The following is a 23502-nucleotide window of genomic DNA, read 5'->3' as shown; positions in this document are numbered from 1 at the left end:
GCTCTTTACGAAAACATCTATGGTCAACTATGGACGAAAGGTGTAATGGTAATTTATTCCACAGCATGAGGCAAGATAAGAGAATGCATGGCCACCATTGCGAGCAGTTCCAATACGAGGCTGAACAAGGTGCAGTTTGGAGCCGGACCTTAGAGATCTTCCTGGTATGTATCATGGAAGTTTTTTTGCGAGGTATTTTGGGCCAGTGTCATATATTGTCCTATGTGTAAGACTTAACATTTTGAAATGGTCTCTTTGTTGTACAGGGAGCCATTCCTCTTCCTATTTCCATAGTTATTGGTGTGAGGCTCAGAACACAGTGTGCATTCCTCTTCAGTTTCTATTATTTGTAGAGGCTGCACAAATTGGATTCCAGCAACTGGGAGATTAAAATTCAAAATGGGTGCCCAGCACCTATGGAGACCCCTGAGAAGCAACTAGAAGGGTACTACAGCGTAACAGTGCAACATACAGCACCGTATCCTGCAGACGGGGTGCAGCCTCCATCACCAGCATACCGGGCATGGAAGTCAGCGGGGAGCGGACCCAAGTCCTCATGGCAAGCCCAGCAGGACGAGTCAACCAGCACAGCATACCACAGATGGACCGCAGCCTCAACCACCAGCTCACCGGGCAGTGGAATCGGCGGGCAGTTCACATAGGGGAGCGCAGTCCAGCAGGACAAAACAACCAGCGCCAGAGTCCCCATCCCTCATAAGCGTCCTGCCGACGGCACACAGCAGCCCACAGCAGGAGTACACAGCAGGGCAGCGTGCGTCCAGAGGCTGCAAGAAGGTTCAAACACATAACACACCAAGCAATGGAGCTGTGCAGGGAACGCTCAACAGCTCACCATTGCCTGCAGTCATCCTGGACATCCGAAGACTCCATCCCGAAACCGCCAGGCAATGGAGTCAGCGGGTAGCTCCCGAAGGAGGACGGGCCCCAGTCCCCACGGAATCCCAGCACAATGAGGCAACCAGCACTGGAGCCCAGACGGATCCTATCGATGTTCTGCAGCAGCTCCTGCAGGAACACACTGCCGGGGAAAGGGAGTCCCAAGGCGGACCCAGTGGCGGAGCAGACTCCGATCAGCAAGGTAATGGCAATAGTGTAATAGTCATCAAAGACAGTTTTTGATGTACTGCAATACAAAGATCAGATCCGTAGTTAGTGGTAGGTGGATGGCAAGGGCAAAGCAGGGATTTACACTGATAGTGATCCCAGCCCTCAGAATCTCGTAGAGAGTGCTCCTGTCTTGTCGGCCATTTTAGGCAGGTCATCTATGAGACATATCTATGACAGTTTTGAACCATTTACTATCATTATCTGTTTGGCTTGTGTCACTTTTTTTTAAACAACCTTGATGTAAAATATATGTCGGATTTACTAAGGCATGCAAAGAAAGCCCTTTATGTGGCCTTGCATGACTCAGTAAAAAAAAAAGCATTGCAAGGCAGGGCATAGCACTGCCTTGAATTACCTTTTATTGGGGAGCTGTTCAGTGGGTGGACCATGGGCATTTCCGTGCATTCATTCATGAACTTTGAGGCAAACTCAGTTACTAAAGTCTGTAAACCTTGTTTTGCTCCAAAACGGTGCGCCAACCCAAAGCTGGTGTAAGGAGGGGAAATGTTGTTATTTCTCCTCATTATTACCTCTTTGGGAGTATCCCATATTCTAACACAAAAACGATTTGGACCACAATGCAGGCACCCTCACATCGTTGTGCAAGGGTGCCTGTGTTGGTGCTATGCTGCCACAAGTGCTCCATTGCAAGAAGAGAGCAGAAGTGTGCCATATCCTTGTAAATATGCTGTAATTCTTCTCTCTCCCTTTCACCCAACGCAGTGCAGCAAGTTCTCTTGCTGTATTGCTTTGCATGATAGTTTAGTAGATGCGGGCCTAAAGGTGTGCAAAAACGTTTCAAGTAATAAACTGAAATGTTTGGAAAATGAAGCAAAATAAAGTGTTAATACACAAAATGAAAACCTGTCATTCAGCACTATGAGTCAGATGTACGAAATTCTTATTTTGCATTTCCAAATTAGTGATTCCCACCTATGGGCCAAATAGTAAATGGTTTGGATTTCCTAAATTGCGATTTCTCAGTAGGAAATCACAATTTAGGAAATACAATCCCCGGGGTGCCTACGGGCTTAAGGACCCCCTGGAGGCCCTCCAAAGTTCGTAGTGCTCATGTAAGTGCACAGATGCCCAAAGGACATAGGGGCTCTTCATGTCACAATAAAAAATGCATTTTTAAATTTTGCACATGGCTTCCATCGACTTTAAGTCAATGGATTTCTTAATGGGCCGAAATTGCTATTGGGCCTGTTAAGGAATATTAAAAGCTTTCATACACCTTTCCCTATATTTGAGCTAAAAAAACAACCTTGTGTTAACTTTTGATGCAGGATAATTTTTTTACCTCAAAAAACAATGAAAACACAATTGATGCAAGCAACAACTGCTCATGTTCTGGTCGTTCCCATTGGTCCAGAACTGTTGTGTTATAATTTTGCTGTAGACTATTTTCATGAGATAGCAAAATGGCATTTATTCTGGAATTTTGAAATTACATAAATTACACCAGTGTAATTAAAATTTCACTAGGGCCTACTAAAATCTATGGCTGCATGCTTTCTCACTTTGCTTCAAAATGCGTCGATTTATTGAATCCAATGTACGGATCTGAAACTAATGTACTGTGCTCAAGTTAAACATAAGGGGTCCGATTCCGATTTGGTAAAATGCCCTCCGAATAGCCGTACAGAGCTTTTTTCCCATACGAATCATATGCAGAACCGTACCCGTACGTACAATGTAGTACGATGTGTACCCAAAGCAGTTCTCCTTACGAATCGTACAACTCACTAATCCGTACGAATCGCATTTGAAACGCGCAGTACGTGATGTCCGTCCGGATCAAAGCTGCATTTTCTGACCCAGCAAGTACGAATCATATCGATAACACTCCGTACGACTCTTTTTCTACGGGAGCGTAAAACGTCCGTAAAAGCAGATTTTGCCTCGAAATGCGTATGAAACAGACCCCCCCGGGTACAGTGCATACACCCAATGACTGCAGGGGTACGGTGCATCGGGGTACGGTGCGTACACCCCTGGATTTCAGGGGTACGGTGCGTATGTCCCCGTGCATACACCCCATGATCGTACTTGGCGGTTCGTACGGCATTTTTACAAATCGTACGGTTCACTGTGCGGGTCGATGTCGTACGGATTTACCCTTCATTTTCGTACGGTTCGCAATGATTCAGACGTATTTTCTAGCAACGGATCGTACTACGCGATTTGGACGGATTCGTACGGAAACGGCTACGAATACGAACCGTCGTACGGATTCGTTTCCCGAATCGGAATGGACCCCAAGGTGTAGGCTGGCAAAAAGGTAAAAAGGCATGCGTAACAAATAATGTGCAACATGTTATTCAGCAGTAAAACTGAGAACACTTTTTCCTGACCAAAACTAGCAAAGTTCAGCCTATGTTTTATTTTTTGGTTAAACATGTGGTTACTTAACAAAATACCTTACATGCAGTATGTGTGTCTAGTATTTTTAGGAAACAGTTGTTAGGGGGTATTTTATAATCTAGCTGCCCCCTTTAAGGGGTGTTGTTAAAATATTGTAATGTAAACATCAATTGCGCAAGAAGTTTTTTAATTAAAAACAAAATACAAATGTGACTCAGCTAAATGAGGAAGCTGGAATATTTACCTGGGCATGAATTTATTCCTACATTTAAAATTGATTTTCCTCACTTCTTTTAGGTTCGTTTTAGCTGGCAAGCAATGCTAAAATATTCAGTAAAATCCCCAATACAAAACAAGTATCCCATTGACGTGTATACATGCATTTAGTTGGCACACATTTGTTCCAGTTGTAAAATATGTTATTTTGCCCAATATATCGGAAGTAAAGTTAAAGCTTTTAACAGCATATTTTGAAAGATTCAGATTAGACCACTTAACAGCTGATGGGTGAAGACAGTGCAGAGTGAAAACGCCCAGGAGTTGGCACCTTTAAACTCTTTCAAATGTATATTGGTTGTATGTTGTCTGATCTAGCATTCAGTCATTCATTTGCTTTTCAAAGACGAGCAGCAGGTGACTGACTGTCTGCAGCAGATGAGGGCGCATTTTCTAGCGCCAAGCAAACTTGTACTGTGAAGGATCATTCAAGAATGGTTCTTTTTTTCTTGGAGGTCTCGTCAGTCCGCCCATATTTCTGTGATACTTTTTAGCCATAGATGTGAATACCTCTAACCTATGTACTTATAAATTTTGATGTACTTTTTTAAGCCAGTGATTAACATTATTATACATGCTTTTCACCAAAGTACAATATGCAGGGTTGAGCAGAATGTTATCACAGGGAAAATTCCAAAGGCAAGATATATATAGGCTAAGTTTAGTTCTAAACAGTCTGTTTCTTATTTTAACCACAAAATATATTGTGTCTTAATATGTTTTGTTACGGTTAAAATAGGTTTTTAGACTTTTATCAAATCTTTCAGCAGACCGTTGTTAAATCTTCCTACACACTTTTCCAAATTTGTCCACATATTTGGACTGCCTCTTCTGATTCATAGTAAGGCACTGTGTAGAGTCTCTGAAAATAGACTGAGTTTTCCATGAAGTATATATTTTAATATTCAGAGATGAAATCAAACTAGATGTATATTATTTTTATACACTCTACATAATCAATGCGAGGCGATATCACATGGCAAATAGTAGAAATTCCTAATTAAGATTTTGCTGTGGCTTAAAAATCATAAAATGTCAGTGGTCTGTGTAGCTTTTTTTATTCACAGTTTGAAGGAACAACCTGAAAAGTCAATCCTGCAGCAGAAAAAACAAATACAAAGGTGTTTTGACATCTGAAGCACTTTCCTCTCAGCAGTGGTCGGAGTGCATTAAAAAAAGTATGGGAACTGTGACGCTGCCTGCAATGGGGAAAGGGTGAGTATGCGTCGGGGTGGGGGTCAAAGGCATGGCTAAAAAAACGAATTTGTAACTTTTTTGCTCTTTCACCTTTAGGTAACTACATACAAAATAATGTAGACCTTAAATTAAAATAAACGCATGTGTAGTTAATCAGTGGGAAGTGCACTATTGTAGAATCTGAAAACACTATTAGTGTTATTGTACTGCGGGAGTCCATGTCTGTAAATAGAGAGCCAAAAAATTGAATCCTGGTTGGTTCAGTGGAGAGCAGTAATTTGTGTATGTTTAATTTGGACATTGATCTTCTTTTCCTGATGGAAACATGGTTAGATGGTGACTCAGAATCAGATGTCGTCGAGGCGCTCCCGGAAGGGTACATGATGGTTAGGCAAGACCGGCCCACGGGTAGAGGGGGGGAATAGCAATTGCTTTTAAACTACCACTGCACTGTCAATTGGAACAGCCAACGGTAGCGGATAGTGAGGCAGGTGCCTTCACTATTAGGGTGAATGCTGCCACTATGTTAAAAGGGCTCCTGATTTACAGACCTCCAGGCCCCTACACCTGCTTCACGGATAGCTTGGTGGAGAGTATTATGGAGGCTGCTTTACAGAGAGATAAATTCCTCGTACTGGGGGATTTGAACATGCATTTGGAAGACCCATTGGATAGAGGGGCGGCTGGTTTCTGCCAGGAATTACAGTCACTGCAGTTTGACTTGAGAGTAAAGGCCCCCACCCATCAGCAAGGCCTCCTATTGGACCCTATATTTGCCAACTGGGGGGAAGTGGAGGTAAATCCCCCCGTCCCGATCCCCTGGTCGGACCACTTTTTTGTGCCCTTCGTGGTGCGAATTCTGGGAGCTAGAACCAAGGATCAGTCACTCTCTAACTATCTGAGCCGGAAATGGGCGAAATTCTCACAGGCAAAGTTTAATGAAGCTTTAACTAAAGGAGGGAGGCCAGGTGGGATGGATGCAGAAACTGCTAGGAGCAACCTAGATAAACGTATAACAGAGGCATTGGATAGCACTGCCCCACTCTGTTTGAACCACGATGGGCGACGCTTACAGAAAACAGCCCCTTGGTACAATGAAGATTTGCGTCGAGCAAAGGCGGAATGCAAACGTCTCGAGGGGCAGTGGAGGGTGGCCTTTCTGAGCCAGGTTAAGCAGGAGTATAAAGCTAAGAGGAAGGCCTACCATGGACTTATTAGAAGGGCGAAGGTAGCCTACTTTGCAGGGAGAATTGGTGATGCGAAAAACTCTACGAAGGAACTGTTTAAAATTTACAGGGCAATTTCCTCATCCAAATCCTCCGCTGTGCCCATGGATTGCTCAGTAGATTCTTGTAATCGGATTGCGGAATTCTTTTCTGAAAAAGTGGCCAAGATTTACTCATCCTTTCCGGGAGAAATTAAAATAGGGTCTGAGTGTGTGGAGGTGGAGAGGGAAGTCAGGGGATTGTATGCTCTTGAGAATTTTACTACCCCTCCCCCGGAGGCACAAAGACAGATCTGCAGATCGATAAGGTCGGGCTCCCCTAGGGATCCGGCCTCACCAAAGCTGCTTACAAAAAGCCTAATGATCCTGGAGCCCTATATTAGGCATCTGGTAGATGTATCCTTTAGGACACATACGTTGCCGGAAGGATGGAAACAGACGGTAGTGCTTCCCCTTCAGAAGAAGCCTAATATCAGCTACGAGAAAATGGAGAACCTTCGCCCAATTTCACTGCTACCCTATCAGGCTAAAGTGGCGGAGAAGGTCGTGAACACCTAACTGATGAAGTATGTGGAGGAAGCCAATCTGCTACACTCTACACAGTTCGGGTTCAGACCTCGCCACTCTACGGAGTCAGCTCTGCTCATGGCTGTTGAGACCATCAGACAGGGGGTGGATGAGGGCCAAACTATGGCCCTGATCCTCCTAGATCTGAGCGCAGCCTTCGACACTGTAGCACATTACACCTTGCTGCAGTGTCTGAATGAGGGTGGGATCTCGGGTGCTGCGCTGAAAATGGATCCAGTCCTTCCTGACGGACCGGGGCTTGCTGGTCAGGCAGGGGGACTCTAGAGTGGTCAACTTGGGTCAGGGCGTACCGCAGGGTTCGTCCCTGAGCCCAACTCTATTCAATCTTTATGTGTCTCTGGTAGCAACTATAGTTGAAGGCTATGGGTTGCGTATCGTGTCCTATACCGATGACACGCAGCTGGTCATCTCCCTGTCGCGTGCGCCTGGTCTTGCTGCGGAAAGCTTCAGAGCATGTATGCAGGAGCTTGCCTCTTGGATTTCGACCAACTGCCTGAGGCTGAATGGCAGCAAGACGGAGGTGCTCGTGGTGGGGGGGGCCCATCTGTATGATCATCGGCATGGTGGCCCTCCTGTCTGGGTCCGGTTCCCACACCGTGTCAGCAAGCAAAAAATCTGGGTGTATGGCTCGATGCGGAATTAACACTTGTGCCCCAGATTAGTCGGGTGGTGGGGATGTGTTTTGGGGTCCTGAAAGGCCTACGGATGGTTTTGGAACTCCTCCCAATGGAGGCTAGACGGACACTGGTGCATGCCCTGGTTACCGCCCGACTGGATTATGGCAATCTCCTATAACTGGGTGCTACGGTGAGGAGCCTTGACCACCTTCAGGTGATACAAAATGCTGCAGCCCGGCTGGTCCTGAGGCTGCCTAGAAGATCTGCATCAAAGGCCGCGCTGCAGACACTTCACTGGCTCCCGGTGAGGAGCAGAATTGAGTTCAAGGCTCTATGTACGTGCCACCGTATTATTGGGGGCAAGGCGCCTGAGCCGTTACAGAGCCTTATCACTCTTTATAAGCCGGCTCGAGCCCTCAAGTCCTCTGGCTCTGGTCTACTGGTGATTCCCAAGGTTAAAAAGGCACGTATGGGGGGCAGATCCTTCCAGCTTCTAGCAGCCAGGAGCTGGAATAAGCTCCCGCTGGAACTACGACTGGAACTGTCAGAGGCAAGGTTTAGGGGAAAACTTAAAACCCATTTATTTGTGCAGTAGACTAGCTCTGTGAGCTTTGCTGAGGGCTTGCTGTTTCCACTTACTACAGCGCGGGGACACGCCGGTGCGCGTAACCAGGCGATTTACAAGCTTCCCTATTATTATTATTATTATTATTAATGTTAAGAGGTCCCAGTTTGTGACAGTAAGCACTGTGCATGTGTAAGTCATTATAAAAAATGTACATTACACAATACAAGATAGGCTGCTACATAATTCACAAAAAGGTTTAAGATGAAAAAGTGCTTCCAAAATATAGATTTTGGTAATACCCAGACTGTAAATAGTGCAGATTTTTTAATAATTGTCCTTAAAAAACACACATTATACAGCTCCCATGAAATACGACTTGAAAAGAATAAATCTTTGTCATCACGAAGCTTCAGAGGGAATCCGTCAGTTAAAGCCAATAGCGGTTTTCAAGCACCCTTTACATTTGCAGATTGACTCGTGCACATTTACATTTCTTTCAGGAAAGCAGGCAGCCTGGCAAGAAGGCAGCTTTACAGCACAGGAGACTCCCTGCCTTACACACCAGCTGAAGCATTTCAACTCTTAACTGTCCCGGGACGGTTGTCTCTCCATAAAAAGCAGGGAAACTGGTTTTTTTTTTTAATTAAAAAAGTATGGGCATGTCATGCCCCATAGTTCCCGGCCACTTCGACCACTGCCTCTGAGTTACATATGATTAACGCATTATTTATATCATATGTATCATCAACCCTGATACTCTGAATCATGGTAATTCTTAGCTGTTCCCAAAAGAGGACCTGATTGACAATGCCGTTTCAACCTGTAAGTTAAACCTACACATGTGATTAACTCCTTGGACGCTCATGACGAGCTCAGCTCGTCATGATGTACACCTCCATACACTCATGACGAGCTGAGCTCGTCATGAACAATGGGAATTTAAAAAATTCAGCATTGACGATGAATTTCCTAAGCATTGATGTGGTTAACATTTTTTTTTGCAGGTAACGGGACACTCATGAGTATATATAAATAATTTTACAGTTCTCAGAAGGCATTGTGGCCAGTGACAAATATGGCAGCTGCTTTTTTTTTGGATGATCCTGCAACTCATGGGAAGATACTGTGTCAGGTGACTGAAAGCAATACCATCTGGCCCTGAGAGTCACATCAACACAATGAGTTATCAATTGTGGGACAAGCAGCCCCCCTCCAACAGAGCAAGATGTGGGTGAGATGGCCACCTAATATTCGCAGAGTGGAGATCACCTTTGGGAATCAGGCTGCTCCTAAGATTCAAAAGGGCCCAGTATCGGAAGATTGACAGCTGCAACTTGGTTTCCTGGCTGCAGTTTACTGAATCATAGCTGAACCACCTTGGAGAGCCCAGCTGTGCTATGATATGCAAGAACCTGAGAGGGCACGACTGTAGCTGCGGAGAGAGGCTGAAGGATAGGTGAGATGGTGAAGGTTTACAAATTGAATGGAATGAGACAATATTCACACCCTGAATGCCAGTGCACTTTTTGCATACATTAAGGGGAACACATTTTGGCTGAAGCATAAGATTTGTAGGTGGCAACCAGCGGAAGTGAAGTCAATCAATCAGTCTATCAGGATTTGTAAAGCGCAGCTTATCGCAAACAGGGTATACAGGCACTTGCAGGTCCCGGAGGATCAATCGAACAGCCAGATTTTGGGGCGCTTTGGAATTCCGGAATTGAGGTGACGGTCCAAAGTTGTGTGGGGAGACTGTTCCATGTCAGGCAGAGGTTATTGCAGGGGGTATTTGGTTATGTAGAGCCTTGAGTGCATGGGTCATTTGGCATCTCTTCGGTACAGTGGTCAAGGACGAGTCTGGCTGCTGTGTTCTGATGTGAATCAGGGGCCCAGAGCATGTGACAAAAGGTAAAAGTTCCCTGCCCTGGAAAGACTGGCGTACTGAGGGTGAGGCATGACAGAGACCACCTGTGCAGTTGGTTCTCTCACAATGGATGCATTGTCTCTCAGACAACTAAAATAGTGAGGCACTACAGCAGAGGTGATGACCATATTGCTTGGATAGGTGCCTCACAACTGATTGCACACTTTCAGTGATGGGACAGAGCCTTATAGTCTGAGGGATGGAATATAGGTAACATAGGGATCTCAGAGGAATATATGTAAGACAATGTTGTTGGCCCCTTAGGACTTAGCAGAAACATTAATATGTAAAAGAGCACAAGAGGAAGACAGTATAGAGGAGCAACAAGGCACTGGAGGTCTTTGAGCCATTCCTTTTATATTGAAACGGATGACTGTGCATGGCATGGGGTTTGATGAACGTCCTAGGTTACGACCAGGCCCAGCACACAACTGCCCATAGACAGCCATTCCCTTCTATGCAACTCCTTTGGCTGTATCCGGGTTGGCCTGCAGCAAGGCTTGGTGTCCACCCCCTTCAGGGGGCCGACCCTCCTATATACAGCCTTTGAGATCGATTTTCGTATTTGCTAGTACACTATCTGATGATTTTTCACAAACCTTTGGAAAAAAATCCCAACCACTTCAGCTTCTTCTGGGAAAGGTTTGGTGGTGATCCATCGAGTGGAGGCCGATTAAAAGAGGGGATATCCAAAGAGGTGTGCCCCATTCATGTTTCCGTAGGAAAATTAGGCGCATCTACAGCAAAAACAGTTGGACAGAATTACACAATTTGTGAAAGAAAACTAGTCTATAGTCCAGAAAGTGTGTTTTTGTGATTTGGTTTAAACGTATTCAATAGATTTCGAGAAATTAGGGTTACATATATCGATATTTAACGCTGCCAAGGATCCGTGGAGCACACAGATCTCTAGATGGGCTGCCATAACTTCCAAAAAGATGTGGTTGTAGCCATCAAATTACTCAGCGACTCAGTACCCTGTCCCAGGAGAAAGACTAAAAAAACATATAGGGGCAAGTTAGAGATACACTGCCCCCCTGGCTTCCTCCCAGAGGCCAAAAATGACAATTTATTTTCATTGATGCAGAAGATATGAGGAGGATCCACAGCTTCAATAAAAAAATGGAAGTCTCTTTCCTTCTACAAACCCTACCCCCACCCACAGTGGGCCAAGGTTCAGGGAGCGAAACATTTCATTTTGTTGGGGAGGGGGAGTATGGCCTCATTTCCCGAGTCTTTGTGATGCCCCTGGGAAAATATCCCCCAGTGCTGTTAATCATATATTGGGGTTCAGATTGTGCAGTCTCCTCTCCATGCCTCTTAGAGGCCCTGGGGACCCCATCTCCGGGGAAAAACATTTATATTGAGAAGAGTGGGCTCATGGCTACCCTCTCCAAGCCTCTATGAGGCTCCTTGGGCCCCATCCACCCGGGGCTGTTAGAAAATTCAGGGGACAAGGGCATACAGCGCCTATCCCTCTAGCCACAGAAGTGACACAGGGACCCCTTTTCCCTGGGACTGTTATCAACTTGATGGGAGGAGGAATGAAGTCCCCTTCCTGACCCTAGTTTGGCCTCAAGGACACTATTCCCTGGGGCCTGATCCAACCTGAGTCCTGGGAACCCACTTCTCCCAGGACACTGCAGTATGCTGCCCAGGAGAGTGCAAGCATACTAAGCACGGGAGAGGGCAGCAGTCCCCCTAGCAACATCCAAAAAAAATCACACACACTGTGAGTCCTCTGGGTTAATAAAAAGCCATGACCCCAGGAGTACATCCCATGTATTTTTTTTAAAACTCTCCAAGCAAGAGCTGTATGCTCTTGATCTGGAGTTCAGGGACCCCTTGTGGTGTGTTTAATGGGTTAATTTTGAGACCTGAAATGTTCTAAAAAAAAGACTCAAAGCCATTGTGATTCTTCTTTATCAATATTTATAAAAATTATTTCATGATTATGAATTGTATTACACATTGTACTCTGTGAATTTATATAATATACATTTGTTTACAATTAATCCTGACTTCTCTTCTTGAAAAAGACAATAGGTCTACTTTATGCATGTTAGTATGCTAACCTTATGATAAGGTCAATATGCCCATGTTTTATATTTTGGTGTTCTGACCCGTTCAGAGTCAGTAGGTTTGCCTTACCTAAACTGACAGTAGTGCAAACCTATGGCAGGTAAGGCCCTACCCCCAAGCACCTGGTGGGCTAGTTTGCCCCCAGGGGTACTTAAGATTGAAGGGGAATTATTTCACCAACTTAAAACGCTCCATAGGGCGTGTTGCACACGTCACCTCAGGTCCCGTCCCGTCGCTTCACCACTGTGTAAACACGCTCTGTTGTCGTTTTAGGTTGGGAGATTAAGTCCCCTTGAATCCTGAGGGTCCCTGGGATCCAACTAGCCCACTAGGTACCTCCAGTAAGCGCCACAGAGCTGCATTGCAGAGAGGTGTAAAAAGGGGCACAGCCTAGTCCACCTCTCTGCAACGCAGAGCAGTGGCACTTACTGGAAGCACCTGGTGGGCTAATTGAAGGTGAATTATTTCCTCAACTTATATTGCTCCACAGGACGTGTTTGCATTTGTTACCTCAGGCCCATCCCCTCCCTTCACCACTGTTTATAAGCTCCCTTTGGCTGTTTTAAGTTGGGAGATTAAGTCCCCTTGAATCCTGAGGGTCTCTAAGGTCCAATTAGCCCACTAGGTACCTCCAGTAAGCGCCACAGAGCTGCGTTGCAGAGAGGTGTAAAAGGGGGTGTGGCCTCAGAACACATCTCTGCAATGCAGCTCCCTGGCACATACTGGAGGTACCTGATGGGCGTGTTGGCCCCCAGGGACCCTCAGTTTTGAAGAGGAATTTATTCCCCAACTTACAACCCACCAGGGGGTGCGTTTGCACAGTGGTGAAGGAAGGGGGCAGGGCCTGAGGTGACATGTGTGCAAACACGCCCTGTGGCGTGTTTCAAGTTGGGGAATTATTTATTCTTCAATCCTGAGGGTCCCTTAGGGCCAACTAGCCCACCAGGTACCTCCAGTATGCGCCAGGGTGCTGCATTGCAGAGAGGTATAAACAAAGTGCCCTTAAGCAACAGAAGGTCACACGACAGCACTTTGCCCACTGGCTTTGATGATGCAGCCTGCCTCTCTGTTCCACCTTGTAATTTACAAGCCAACGCATTTCAAGGTATGAAAACCTCTGCTTCCTGGGCCACAAAAATCAACACTTGAGGCTCACTTTTTTGTCTCCTCTCATTTCCGGCTTTATTTATTTGTATAACTGCCCCCAGTGGGCGTGTGCTCGCTGCTGTCTCTTTGATGCATGATGGGACACGGAGTCCCCGTTGCGAGCATAAAGTACTCCTTGAGGTAAGTTCAGATGTTGTTTTGTAATTAAAAGCTTTTTTTGTTTCCTATAGTAGGTTGTAGAGTACACGGGCAGGCTTTACCTGCATATAGGGTGCTGCGCCGATAAAGTCTTGAATACGTAATAACTGCAGTTTAAGGCAGCTAGTTTCACATGTCTCTTCCAGCTGGTGATGGTGCTCATTCCCACGGCCAGGCTGCCCTGCGTTAATTTTGTAAACAAAGTGCTCTGAAGCAACGGAAGGTCACTCGACAGCACTCTGCCCACCGGCTTTGAGGATGCAGCCTGCCTCTCTGCTCCACCTTGTAATTTACATGCCAACGCGTGTCACGGTATGAAATCCTCTTCTTCCTGGGCCACAAAAACGCACACCTGAGTCTCGCTTTTTTTTCTCTTCTCATTTTAGGCTTTATTTATTTATATTACTGCCTCGAGTGAGCGTATGCTCGGTGCTGTCTCTTTGATGCATGATGGGACATGGAGTCCCGCTGCGAGCATAATGTACTCCTTAAAATAAGATCAGATGTTGTTTTATAATTAAAAGACTTTTATTCAAGACTTTATCGGCACAGCACTGTATATGAAGATTAAGCCTGCCTGTGTACTCTACAACCTACTATAGGAAACAAAAAAAGATTTTAATTTTTAACAACAAAACAACATCTGAACTTACTTTAAGACCTGGGCATGTCTTTAATTATACACTATCTCTGTAGGAACCTCAGCATGTCTGTAATCACACACATTTAACACACAACTAACCAAGGGTCAGATTAAAATGGAGTAAAATAAACCCTGTTGAATTAGAAGAGAAAACCTGGCTCGGGAGTTTGGGAAGCAATCTGGGTATGGGCTAAATGCCGTTAAGGCTAAGATTGTTTGCTCTAAGTCAGTTACCTGACAGGATTCTAGGACGGAGGTAGCCACCTACTAAGGGATCTGAATTGCAGCAGATGTCGAGATAATCTGGAATATCAATTCAGACCCTCCTATTATTAAAATAGGGACTGACTTAAAAAGATGGATAATCTGCATTTATCTATTGTTGGTAGGGCGAACGTCATAAAAATGACAATGTTGCCTAAAATATTATATTTGCTACGTGGTTTACCACTGAAACCTCAGAATTTCTTTTTTTTTTAAAGTGAGGCGATCTTCTCGCAGTTTATTTGGGGATACAAGAAAGTTAGCAGATCTCTGAAATGTATGACCCTATCACAAAACCGAGGGGGGTTGGAAGTCCCAAATATTTTATAGTACTATTGGGCTATTATGTTTCAACAGATGACTATTTTATTGAGACTGAAGCCAATAACAACAGCTCAGGATATGGTGACACCACCCTCCATCTTTGAACTAGCTATGAGCAATTTAGTTCCAGGGTTAATACTCAGACAATTGGAGAGTAGTTACTACAAGAAGACTCGTTTTAAACCTCTTAGAGCAGCTTGGAGTGTTTGGCAGAGAACTAGTAAACTGTTAAAAATTCTGAAAATCCAACGCTACCTACTCATCATTCTTCTCTGCTTCCCTCTATGATAAAATTGGTAGCAAGTGGGAGCAGGCGGGTATTAACTATGTCGGAGACATTGTTAATTCAAATGGCATCATGCCATATGTAGAGATCCAGGACAGATTTGGGATAGATCCCCGATGCTTATTTAGATATTTGCAGGTTAGGGAAGCAACTCACTACCCACTACCCCCACTACCCACAACTCACTACCCAGCCCCATTCCCCACTTTTAGATATCTTAGTTCACAGACAACCTCAAGTGAAGGAAATATATACTATGATGATGTAAGGTAATGTAACGTATTACTTGTAAAGTGCACTGTTGCCAGCCGGCGTCCTGGTGCTGTATACCGCTGGGGAACCCGTCCTAGCTTTCCCTGTGGGATGGTCCCTACTGGGAGTCCCCAAGGTGGAGCCAGGCATCCCCGGCATTGACGGGGCCGTTGCAAGCTAATGCCCTGATTGCCAAGTGGGACCCCTGGTTAGAGTAGGCACTGAGGCGAGAATTATCGAGTCCGCTGACCTTGGTCCACAACCCTGCCACGTCAGGAATTGAACCCTGGTCCCGGGACGACTTCTGCTTCCGGGACTGCTGCCTCTAACCAGTGAGCCACACCACTCCACTGATGGAAGCTAGTGATGATGATATAGCTAAAATAGAAAGCAGGTGGGCAGTTAAACTAGGAAATCATGATGTGGATCTATGTAGGTCCCTAGAACTGTCTAAGAAGGTTCTCTTATCTGCCAACCCCAAGGCTCAACATTTTAAAACAATATTCAGATTATATTTCACACCAGCTAAATTTTGAGCATGGGGAAAAAGGGAGTCTAATAAATGCCAAAGGTGTGGGCAAGGTCCGGCCGATATGGCCCATATGTTTGCTGCGTTGTAAACTGGGTGTGGTAAAGCAGGGGATTGAAACCTTCTTGAATAAGTTTACAGGGCGATTGGCCCTGTTAACTCCAACTTTAATTCTTTTAGGTTGGGACAAGTCCTTGCAGCTAGAAATATCCCAAATGTATTTTTGTTTTATGGTGACAGCAACCCTGTGCAGATTGATTGATTTAAAGTGGAAGGATGAGGATCCCTCGACATTTCATGCTTGGTACGCCAAACTTTCCCATATATTTAACTTGGAGATGGCATTGTATAAGTGCAAGGGAAGTAGAGCCAGGAAGAAAGGGTTGCAAATCTGGGGGGCTCTGGTGGAGCAACAAGACTCGGTCATCAACCTTAAAGAAAATATATGATATATTATTTGATGTTTTTGATCTTATGAATGGCTGTCTCCATTGGTTCTCCCTGGCCCCTTTTCTGCTTGCCATTCTTTTCTTTTCTTTCTCTTTTTTCTCTCTTTTTGCTTTTCTTTTTGCTGTTGTTTTCTTTTTGTATTGGCCACTGTACTATGTCATATGATTATATTTCTTTGGAATCAGTGTAACTTTCCTGAAATTAATAAATAAAAAAAATAAAAAATTGAATTAGAATAGAACATCGTACAATCTAATATTGATATGGTTATGATATGTCTATCCGATGTTCTTTGTTCAGAGGTGATCACACAGAGTTTTGAAGAAATTTGTAGAGACGTGGTTAGTAATTTGACAAGGTTCATAGAGAGAAAAGAACCACAGGTTTTAAAATGGTTGAATGCTACGTGCTCTAAGGCCCCAAAAGACCTCAAAAAAGCCCTGCACATGGTCCCCCTTGCTGGGGATTCAATTAGGAAAGCAAGACAAACCTAAACATTAGTAATTGGGAAAAGAAAAGAAGAGTTAAGAAGCCTTGCTTCAGATGACCTGGAGAGAGCTGGTGCCCTCAAGGACTCCAGAGGCTTCTGGGAAGTCATAAACCACCCACTCTTTACAGACGAGATTAGGAACATGGAATAATTATAACTGAAGATTTATTTATTTATTTATTTATTTATTTTGCATCTTGTTCCGCGCAAACTAAAACCCAAAGGTGTCAAGGCGCCTAACAAAAAGATCAGAAAGCGAGCACTCATGCACTTACATGTACGCTTGAACAAAGAGGCGTGTTTTAAGGGCAGCTCTAAAGGTTTGGAGGGAAGGGAGGGACCTAAGTTCTAATGGAAGATCGTTCCACCATTTAGGGGCCAGGAGGGAAAATGCCTTACCACCCCATCTGGCTTTCCGAATGCGAGGGATGTGGAGGAAAGAATGATTAGAGGAGCGGAGGCTCCTGCCAGGGTTGTAATAGGTCAGGATGGCTCTAATCCCTGTGGGGCTGCTTTTAGCCAAGGCCTTATAGACCATACACATGGATTTAAAAACAATCCGCTCCTTTATCGGAAGCCAATGCAGCTGCTTCCTGGCCAGCGTGGCCGAAGAGCGACGGGGAAGATCGAGGACAAATCTGGCTGCCGCATTCTGGACTACCTGCAGGCGCTGCATCTGACTCTTATTCAGTCCAGCATACAGCGCATTACAGTAGTCCAGACGCGATCCCAAAAGGGCGACAGCAAGTTGCCTTCTTGCCGGCTGGGAAAGATAGTTCCTAATTTTCCTAAGAACATGGATTATGCCCCAACAGGTCGATACCGTCCTATTGACTTGTTGGCGCATGTCCAGGGTAGGGTCAATCATTACCCCAAGATTTTTAGCCGAAGAAGTAGGTTTGGGGTAAAGACCGAGCGAGTCAGGCCACCACTCCATGGACCAAATATCTTCCCTTCCGCCGAACACCATCACCTCGGTCTTCTCCCCATTCAATTTGAGTGAATTGTAAATCATCCACTGGCCGACAGCCTCCATACAGGATCTAAATCTGGAGGCGGTCAGCTCAATTGATTGGGAGAGAGACACGAGGATCTGAGTGTCGTCCGCGTAGGAAACTACCTCCATCCCAAAAGATCTAATAAGTCTGGCAAGGGGGGTCACATAGATGTTAAAAAGGGTGGGACTAAGCGCCGACCCTTGAGGGACCCCACATTGCACAGACAGGGATGGAGATAGAAATTTTCCCAGCATTACCCTCTGCTCCCTATGGTCGAGAAAGGAAGAGAGCAAACCCAAGGCTGCCCCCCGGACCCCAATCTCACCCAGTCGAGATGTTAAGACCTGGGGAGATAGGGTATCGAAGGCAGCTGTGAGATCCAGAAGGATCAGGAGGGATGTCCGGCCCTCATCCACACTCATACGGATGGAGTCGAGAACCAGGGTGAGGGCGGACTCGGTGCTATGTTCCCTCCTGAAACCGTGCTGGGAAGGGTCAAGGCAGCCTGAGTTCTCCACAAAGGCAGCTAGATGCTCATTAAGATGGGACTCGAGCATCTTTGCAGGGGCCGGAAGCAGTGAGATGGGTCGAAAGTTTTTTAAAACCCCAGGATCTAGGGAGGGTTTCTTAAGAAGAGGTTTGACCACAGCATTTTTCCACTGCTGTGGAAAGACACCCTCCCTCATGGCCCCGTTCATGATCTCAAGTAGGGGGGGTAGAAGAGATCCCCTACACTGCTTCAAGATCTTAAGAGGGCAAGCATCTAGTGGAGAACCTGACTTGGTTTTATCAAGCCGCGTGTCAAGATCTTGTAGGGAGAGCGGGGGGAAAGATTCCAAATAGCCGGCCAAGGGGGGCTCTGCCGAGGGAACATCCGGGACTACAGTAACAGGTGGCTCAGCTGTAGAAAGCCTCTGAGACTCCAGAGCAGTGTAAATGTCCGCTATTTTGGACTGAAAGAAGCGGGCGATGTCATTACAGAGCTCCTGAGATGGAACAACTGGATCGGGGACCTGAAGAGATGTAAGAGAGTCCACGATCCTGAAGAGCTCTTTGGGAGATGAGAGAGAGGAAGTCAGGGCCACAAAGTAGTCTTGTTTGGCCCTGATAATTTCCGACTTATATCTCTTGAGCAGGGTTTTATGAGCTTCCCTGTCTTTGAGATCCCAGCTGGCATGCCATTGACGCTCCTGTCTCCTTACTTCCTGCCTAAGGAGTCTGAGTTGTTCAGAGAACCAAGGGGCTGATGGTCTTTTCCTTGCTAAATAGCAGGACCGAGCTGGCGCCAGTTTGTCCAGGGCCTCTTTAAGAATGTTATCATAATGCGGCACCGCTGAAGAGGGATCCATCTCCCGAATAGAAGACAGACTGGAAGTCCATGGGTCAAAATAATGTTCACCGATGTTTTTAAAATTCCTGCGTACTTCAAAAGTACTCGGGACTTTCCTGACATTTTCCTGACTAGGGAAGGCCACATTGAAAGGAACGGCCAAGTGGTCTGACCAGGAGAGGGAGAAGGGAACCGTAACTGAAAGTCTCTGGTCATTAGAGAAAATCCCGTCGAGCGTATGACCAGCTCGGTGGGTGGGTCCTTTCACCAGTTGAGTGAATCCACATGCTGTCAATGCTTCGAGCAGCACGGAGGTGTCATGTGATTCCAATAGCTCTAAATGAAAATTAAAATCACCCAGAATAGTAAGATTCTCCCGACCGAAGTAGGGCTCCAGGAGCTGAAGCAGTTTTAAGCTAAAATCTGCTCTGGGACCGGGCGGACGATAGACCAGAATCCCATTAAATGGGGAGATATGGGAATCATGTAGTGAAAAATACACCACCTGAATTGCATCCTTGGGGTCAGATAAAGGCGTAGTATGACATTGAAAGCTGTCCCTATGCAGGATGGCTAAGCCGCCACCGACCCGGCCAACTCTGTCCTGCCGAGTCAGGCAGTACCCTTCAGGGACTGCTTCAATAAGGTCTGGACCCGAGGAGTCCTTAGCCCACGTTTCCGTAATGAAAGCATGGGTAGTCCATTTCTCAAAAAAGTTTAATCCCAAGGGTGTATGATTGATAAACCAAAAAGAAGACTTAGCCGTTAATTTTGCAACTGCAAACCAATTGAGTCTGTCCATTACGGTTGGAGAGGTTGAGGCTGCATTGCTGAAGGGCATTTTTGCAAAAGCCCCAGGGCCAGACGGTGTCCCTCTAGATATGTTTAAAGGTAATCCCCTAATATGGGTACCATTGCTGGCAAATGTTTTTAGATTGGTAATAGTGGGCCACATCCCTGATTACTGGAAAGAAGCTGTGGTGGACCCAATATACAAGAAGGGCAGTAGGAATGATCCTACTTGTTACAGGCGTATCTCCCTAATTGAAGCAACATGCAAAGATTGGAAGGGTAATTCTTGCCCGTCTTGAGCTTTGGGCAAATGAGTCTGGCCTGATATCCCGTTCACAATACGGCTTCCGGAAGGGGATGGGTACTAATGAATAATGCCTCAATTTGTCCTTAGTTATGGGTAACTAAATGAAGGCCAAGCGAGGATCGATCCACTTTGCCTTCATGGACTTATCCAGTGCATTTGACACAGTTAATTGGGGGAAGCTGTGGTTACTCATGGAAAAGATGGGATTTGAAGAGGCACTCATTACCCTCCTACGTAGGATGCATTCATCTACCTCTGTTTCCATACGTTATGGACCAGGAGGAGAAAAATCTAGGTCTGTCGCATTCATAGAGGGCGTATGTCAGGGATGCTTTTTGGCCCCCTTTTTTATTTCTTTTATACACAAATGAGGTGGAGAAATTCATAATAGAGCAGCACTTGGATTATCCGACTGTAGGAGGAAATCCGGTTCCCCTGTTATCATACGCTGATGACACCGTATTGATGACCTTGACGGCCAATAATCTACAAAAAGCCCTAATCGCTTTAACTGATTTTATGATGGAGTTGGTTCTTAAGGTCAATTTTAATAGTCTTTTAATATGGTCTGTGGAGCGAAAAACACAAAAACTAGGAAATGTGAGGTAACCGGCAGAAATATTGAAAAGGCCCCTTCCTTTACATATTTAGGGAATGTTTTTGCCAACAAATTAAACTGGGACTAGGGCCCAACAGACCAGCAGAATCATAGATGGCCTGTTTCGCTTTGCGTCCAAATTGGGTCATAAGCCAGTGGCAGAAATTCTTACCTTATATAAATCAAAATGTCGGTCACTTACAACCTATGGGGCAGGAGTATGGGGAAGTCAAAAAACAAGTCAATTACAAATGTTGGAATATACATTCACCAGCTCTCCTACTAATTTTTTCCATTCAGAGCTGGGAATGGATTTTGTTGAAGATAGAGTCAATATCGCGCCCCTGATTTTATGGGGGAAAGTGTAGTCATCGGAAGAGTTATCATTTACCAGAGCGAGTTAAAGGGATTGTTTAAGTTTAGAAAATGTTTTGTCTATTCCCTGGCTCTGCTATGTCAAAAATGTTTTAAGTAAGATTGGCCTAGGAAATTCTTTTGAAAATCCAGATGGCACACCATCTAATATAAAATCAATTATTAAAAATGCCTATTATAATGAGTTAGTTATATCTAACCTGGATGATGAGACCCCATTCTATTGGCCACCAAATATCCAACAATTTTATTTATCGTTTAGTACCCATACACATTCCCGCTTCCTTCTGACAAGGTTTTGTCTCTGCACATTGCACTTTCTAGCGGCTTTTCCCATCCAAGCGAGTTGGTGTGAGAGACTAACTCCCTGTCCATGCAATAATTCAGCCGAACAAAGCACAATGCACTTTATGCTGTTTTGCACTTTATACAAAGATGTAAGGGCATGTTTTATTAGGCCCATTCTGAGGGAAATTGCCCCTTGTTCATACCTGGACGGTTGTAATAATTTACGATCTCTCTTCCAATGCCATAATTTGTTGCGCTGAGTTAATTTTTATTAGAACTGCTTTGTGAATCAGGAAAAGATATGAATTGTGATAGGGAAATCGGGGAATAATTTTAAGCTATTTCATTATTCTGACACCCTTGGACTGATATAAACAAATTGGCAGCCTACTGAAAACCTGGCTTTGAAACTATATATGCTGTTTGGTTACACTTAGTTTTTGCAAAATGTAATATGGAATAATTTATATGCACTGTATATTTTTTATCATTTTAATCATGTACTTTTACGATTCGTAAGAATCAAATAAAGTTTTTCAAATGAAAATGAAATGATACAGTCACACACCAACTCTGTGGGGACCTAGACACCTCTATAATCACACACTAGGTCTGTGGGGACCTGGGTGTGTCTATAATCACCAACTATCTCTTTAGGGACAATGGTAGTACTATAATCACACACTATCTCTGTGGGGACCTGAAAATCAATATAATCAATCACACGCTATCTTTGTGGGGAAGGGAGCATGTGTGTTATCACACCCTACCTCTTTAGGGGCAGGAGTAATATTATAATCACACACTATCTCTGTGGGGACATGGACATCAATATAATAAATCTCACACTATCTTTGTGGGGAAAGGAGCATGAGTGTTATCACACACTATCTCTGCGGGGACCTATGCTTCCCTATAATCCAACAATACCTCTGCAGGACTTCAGAATGACTATAATCACACACTATCTTATGAATTCACCACAGCATCACTATAATTAGATTTGTACAGGGATCAGAGGATTCCTAATATAATGCACCATTTCCTCAGGAACCTGACCATTTCTATCAAGACCCTCTCTATATAGGGAGTAAAACATGACTAGCATTACACTTTTTATGTGGGGACATTAATATATGATTGTAACCACACACTCTCTGTGAAGACTTGAACATAACTACATTCATACACTATCCCTGAGGGGAACTTTAATATAAGTATAATCACAATCTATTTCTATGGGAACTTAAGAGTGACTATAATTAAATGCTATATCTGAGGGGAACTGGGCACAACTGTAATGACATACTATTGCTGCATGATTATCAGCATAAGTATCATCACACAGTATGGAGGACTTGACCTTGACTATTGTAACACTCTCTATGTGGGGACTTGAACATGACTATAGTCACTCACCAGCCGTGGTCCATGCAGGTAACAGCGGTGGGGCTGTGGGGTCGTTTGGGGGAGATTTTGAGGAACAATGCAGAGGGAAAATTCGTTATTTATTTCATTATCCATCTGCATCACCCCTCCAAATCGCCCCACGCAGCCCCCCACCCCACCACTGTTACATGCATGGACTGTGGCTGTAACTTGACTTGACTGTAATCACACACTATCTCTATGGGGACCTGGGAATGACTGTAATAACACAGAGTTTCTGCATGAACTGCAGCATGACAATCATTGGACACCATCTCTAGGGAACATGACTATAACCAAACACTATATCTCTAGGGACTTGGGCATGACTGTAATAATCAGACACTATCTTTTGGAGGATTTAAGTATGGCTATAATGACATGCTACCTGTGTGGCTACCAGGACTTCACTGGAATTACACACTATATCATGTGACTTCAACATAACTATCATCACACATTATCTGTACAGAGAATTGAGTATTAATATAATCATACACCATCTATGTGGGGGCTTTAACATAAATATAATATATAATCACACTCTGTCTATGGAGACTTGAGAGACTCCCTAGTGGTTCCATACTTGGGGGTCACTGCAGGAGGGCTCTTTCCAAGCAGTGATCCTCCAATTAGACACCAATGGCCTAAATTATGACAGTGGGGAAAAACAGCAATGCAACACTTTTCATAACTAAATCCTTGCGACACCATGAATGCGCTGTTGTTAAACTAACGTAACTCCAGCAATGTGCCATTACACATGGGGCGAGTTTCCTATAAAAGGCCCTGCGTAACTCCTTAGACCTGCTTGAAGCAAGTGTAAGGATTGTGATGGAGTCAAGTCATAGGATTGGTGCAGTGAAATGTC

The sequence above is a fragment of the Lissotriton vulgaris genome, chromosome 8, assembly GCF_964263255.1.
Source record: "Lissotriton vulgaris chromosome 8, aLisVul1.2, whole genome shotgun sequence".
Taxonomy (NCBI): Eukaryota; Metazoa; Chordata; class Amphibia; order Caudata; family Salamandridae; genus Lissotriton; species Lissotriton vulgaris.
Note: the sequence above shows the minus strand (reverse complement) of the source record.